This window comes from Nuphar pumila, chromosome 2 (genome assembly GCF_984573655.1).
Source record: "Nuphar pumila chromosome 2, dmNupPumi1.hap1.1, whole genome shotgun sequence".
NCBI lineage: Eukaryota > Viridiplantae > Streptophyta > Magnoliopsida > Nymphaeales > Nymphaeaceae > Nuphar > Nuphar pumila.
The window spans coordinates 143,562,948-143,568,777 of record NC_143250.1 but is presented as its reverse complement, the minus strand read 5'-3'; positions in this window follow the sequence as shown (position 1 = coordinate 143,568,777).

Here is a 5,830-nt window from a genome sequence, read left to right as displayed (position 1 = left end):
TAGGGTATATCATTAAACTTTATATATTATTGATTTTTTTTATGTACATTAATGAACTTTGTATATTATTAGATTTTGTTATGTACATTAATTATAACTAGTGATTTTTTGCACCAAGAAAGAGTTTCACAAGGTATATGAAAGAATTTCACAAGATACATATGAAATTCCCAACTTTGCATATCAAAAATACGCAGTCATCCATATTCATAGTAAAAAATCTTCATAGTCATACACATAAATTTAAAATTTTATGTGCAATTTTTCACATCCATAGTTAATATATAATACCTTGTCCACATTTATAGTCTAAAATTTGCACAATCATCCACATAAAATTTAGTCAATACATTACATTCATAGTTAATATGAATTTCATAAAATTTATTCATTGTTTATTTTGTCAAAATTACAAAGTTATTATATACACAACCATTAACGAACAATATGAATGAGTGCTCAGAGCTCATGTAAACTCTCATAGCCATCCGACACCTCATTATTTGATGTCGTCTCTACATCCACAAGTAGAAGTGCATCGTCTAGATTAGTCTCTTCATCAGCTTTCATTGTTGCAAGTTTAACCCTCATTTTCTTTCACTCCTCACAGACGATCTTCCTTTCACATTTATAGAACTTTATCATTCGACGCCTAACTATAGTTACATGATCCTAAAAAAAAGGACACTCAGTAAATGTACAACAAATATCATAGAAAACAAAACAAAACATGATCAACAATATACTGTACTTGTGTAAAATTTAATGGTTCACCTAATCCCATGTAATATATATACAAAAGGACATATATTCCACAATCTTACCTGTAACATTGATATACCAAGTGAACAAACATGTACAAAATGAGTTAACAAATATGTACAAAAGTAATTGCCAGTTTGATTACTTAGGAATATCTCGAACAACAATAGTCAATCATTATGCATAGATATCATAACCAATCCATCCTGCAAAAAAATAAACCTGCAACACGATATTAAATTGAATAAGTACTTGAACAAAAGAAGCACAATATTAAATAGATAATAACATTATATACTACATTTATAGCATTCTTATTAGTATATTTTGTAGTTTATATTGAATTGTATAACCTTAACTCCTCCACTTCTATATTCATCTCCTAAATAACCCAGTTATAATTGCTCTAATTTTTAAGAATCAAGATCTGCAACACAAATCAATTTTAAGCTAGTTATGCAGTTTGAATTTCATATTATGTAAGTGTATACTTTGTCATATTCATAGAACAAATACGACACACGGTTGGGCCCCAAGCATATGCATGCCCCGTCTTGATGTAAGAGAATTTTGAAAATTTGTTGTGAATTTCAGTGCTTATCAATTAGTTTCTATTAAAAGGAAGAAAAGAAGAGAATCATTGTTTTATAGACTCACAAAGAAGAACAAAGTCATGTAAATGGTCTTCGACAAATCACGTTGTTCTGCCATTTTTTTGCTGTGAAAACTACTAAGTCTCACTATGAATCTTTTAAGGTACTGCATAAAATAGGTAAATACACTCATGTTATTTTAAAAGAAGCATTACTTCACTTACCAACAAAGTTTCTTTAAAAAACAATAGCACTTTACTATATTTTGGCTTCGTCAAAACAACTTCTTCAGTTTCAGCCATCACAATTGTGTTGTGTGACTAGTTGTTGATTTCTTTGCTTGCACCGCGTTTAGACATCGCGAGCTACCTATGATTTAAATAGCAAATAATAGAAACTAAGGTATTTAATTCAAAAAATATTATGTAAACTATAAATAAGCATGTCATAGACTACTTTCAAAATGCATCGAGTACTCACACATTACTTCATAATCATGTTTCTGCCTGTTGTAGTCAAATTGATAACAATAAACTACAATACCCGCACAACCCATATTCAATGCTTGTGCACAGTCAACCACAACTACAGCTAACTAATTAAATGCTTTTGGGCAATCAACCTTAACCTAATTAAATAGAGAAAAATATTGACAGAACCACTAAATATTGACAAGTAACAGACAAAAATAAGTAACTATATGTAAAAATCCCTAAAGATAGTAAACCCTAAATGGTAAATCTAATGAAAAATATTACTTAATGAAACATACATAATAAGTCAACATCAACAACTAAATAAAAAGAAGAGGAAACTAAAATATAAAAAAAAGGAAAAAATAACAAAATAGTAGATATATTGTATGAAAATCACCTTAATAACTAATCAAAGAAGTGAAGGAGAATGATAACACAACCTTGCATGAGGTGGAGCGAATGACTTTCACGAGAATCACCAAAAGGGTTGAAGTTTTAGAGAGAGGAGGATTAGGGTTACTACTCTTTCTAGATACAAACAAGAAAAAGAAAAAAATGTAAACTCGCATTTATATGAAATGAAAATCTACACAAAAAATGAATTTCTCAATATAGGTGCGATGTAAATAAGAATTTTTGCAATATCAAACTTTCATATATTTTTTTTAATTTTGAAATACATTGTGTGATACTCTTTCAAAATTTTATAAATTATGGATTTTTGTAATACTTAAAGGTATTTTCACAACATGATGTGTAATACTCATCACAATTTCTCAATATCAAACTTTTGCAAATAACCTAGAATTTCACAATCCTTCATGCGAAACTCATCACAAGTTTCATATTTTTTTTTTGAATTTCATAATCTTTTTTGAAATATCACAACCTTCAATGCGATTTTGTTAACTAGTTTTGTGGGTGTATTATTTTAGCATCATGATGAGCAAAAATAAAAAATTTGCATTTGTGAGAGGTAAACGTGTTAAAAAAAATTTGAGAACCTGTGGTATTGTCCATTCGGTGGATTTGGTAAATTGTGGGGTATTTTTTAAAACACATCATTTTTGTCATACAGTATGGTCATTTTCCAATCTTTTTTTTTGAGAATTAGAATATGATAACTAAGAAAGATCTTATTCTCAGATTTTGAGTTCTCACTCCTATGAGAATGGGATTGTGCTGCCTCAGTTTCACTAGGTCACCCTTAGGACCCCCTAAAAATCATAGTTTTAGGTGTTTTGTGCTAGATTTGAATCATTGAATGTGTTTATCAGTGTTTATTCACAAAAACATGTTTTTGATTAAGCATCGTTACACTCAGATGTATGCTTTTAGTAAAAAGATAAACCAGTTATTTTATTAGTAGAAAATAGGCATGAGTCACAAAGAAGTAGGGTTTGTACTAAAATTTGATAAAATATTCAAATATTCACACTTTTACATCAAATCAATTCAAAATAAAACTTGTTTCTTAATACATAATCAATGATAAGTACATCTAATGCTTCAAATGTAGCATAAAACACCTAAAAATATGATTTTTTGGACGATCCTATTGACCAAACAAAAAGAAGACAACATAATCCTCATTCTTATATATATATATATATATATATATATAGAGAGAGAGAGAGAGAGAGAGTCCACACATCCTTCACCCGACCATATCTTGGCTTGAGGAATTGTAGGGAGATTTATATTTTGCTTCTTTGCCAAATCACCAACATTTGGTACGATTGTCCCACTTTGGTTCATCCAGCTCCATTACTTAGTGGGCTGGAGAAAACCAATCATCATGTACTACAAAACATCACCAATTTCAAAGCTTAGAGAAAACTCAAATGGGTCGTATTTATCTTAATCTATTTTTGGCAAACAGTGAAAAGACAACAAAAAATAATCATACTATCCTTGAGAATAATGCTATTTCACATAATAGCCATAAGATATCGCAATATTTTTTTAATATCCACTTGCTCGATATGAAGGTATTTCTGATAATTTTACCTTTTCACTAGGACACCATTTTATGCAATGCCCTAAATTTATATTTGAAAATTTTAGCAAATTTTCTTTAAAAAAAATAACGAAAGGGCTATCCAAGACATTTGCAAACCCGAATAAACTTGGGCAGGTTACAATCAAACCACAACACACATATGATTTAAATAGAGTTATAAACAAACTATTCATCAATTTAATGTTCAATCACAATAAAATTAGAGTTTTAATACATTATTAAAACATCTAAAATGCCCAAGAGCCAAAACATGAGCCAAGTATTCGAGAAGAGAGTGATGACATCCATCCTGACACTACTATAAATGTACCATATCATTAGTGTACTCATTGCCGAAAAAATGGTAAAAGTAAGAGGTTAAATTATGCTCCTAATATGTAACACTCTATAATATAAATAGAAAAATAAATTTCAAATATGCTCTCTACGTCGAGGATGGAGAATTGGGGAGACTCCTCACTCTCCAAATTAATCATTTTTTTCTCAGTCGCATTTACCGTCTACGCTCTATAAGGTAGACACTAGTTTGAACGAGTACTTAGTATTGATTAATTAGACTCACAAGTCAACTCAGGTGTCTCAGCACCAAGGGCCTCTAGCCCGAGCGTCCCTTAAGATACTCTCACAACAACACAAGAAAAACATCAACTCATTCAAACCAAGCCTTCAGTAACATAACCTCGTTCTGAGATACCCTCGAGTCAGACTCGCGGTAACATACTTTCCTCAGGAGTACCCTTAAGCCATACCTCCCTTGAGGTTTAAGAGTGTATGCCAGAGAATTACATAGGTCCTGATTTCCTGACTTGGATGAAGTTCTGGTACTTACTGGCAAGAGTTATAATTTTTCTTTTATTTTTCATGGGATGTTCAAGATGTCTAACAACACATCCAAAAATCAACTAAAAAATTCATAAAACAGGTTTATTGGAATTTTTTACGATAGGACATACTAGATATGGTTCTGCACATAGGCCATGTTTCTTGGTTCATGTTACAGAAACAATAACCCTCAAACAATGGACCTTTTGGCCAAACCTTATTTATTGGGACTTCGTGTACATATCTACACGACCCACATATAAAGATTTAGTTAAAATTTAATTTGTTTGAGAACTATAGTTTTTTTACCGACATTATTGAGTTAGGAAAATACACATAGCATATAGCTATTTTTTGAATTTAACAATCTACATAAAAACACATACGTAAAAACATCTAATCATTGCTTCTAAATATGACCACCACATTATTGCACCACCACATTATAAATCACTTTTGAAAAATCTTAACCTATGAAACAAAAAATGGCAGTAAAAATATCGTGAGATTTTCAAAAGCCAATATCATTAGGGATGGCAGAGGACCAGAGCAGAGGCGGAGGACAAGGTCTCCACCCCTGCCTCGTTTCAAAATTCAAACTTCCACCCCCACCTCCATCCCCGCACGGAGATGGATTTTAACCTCCACCCCCGCCTCCATCCCCGTTTCATGTCCTCCATCCCCGGTCCAAACGGGGGCGAGGCGGGGCAGGGCCCCGTTTCCCCTTAGTCTATAGTCATTCCTTAAAGGATTGGGAACGGGATGGGGTGGGGCTAGGCGAGGATTAGGACGGGGAAAAGCGTAAGTTCATCCCTGCAAGGAGATATATTTTAACCTTCATCCCTGTTTCATGCCCTTCATCCCCGGTCCAAACGGGGCAAGGCGGGGCATAGCCTCGTTGTCCCCTGATCCACTGCCATCCCTAAATAGCATGCTAAAAAAATACGACATTTTTAAAAATATGGCATGTTTTAAAAATATCGTGGTTTGTCCATAATTTCATGTTTTTTATGTGTTTAAAAATATGGCATGATTTAAAAATATCGTGGTTTGTCCATAATTCCATGTATATGAAACTTGATGAGAACCTCGATTCCCCCACGCTTCTCCTATGCTTTTCCACACACTTCATTTATTCATCTTATATGTTCTCT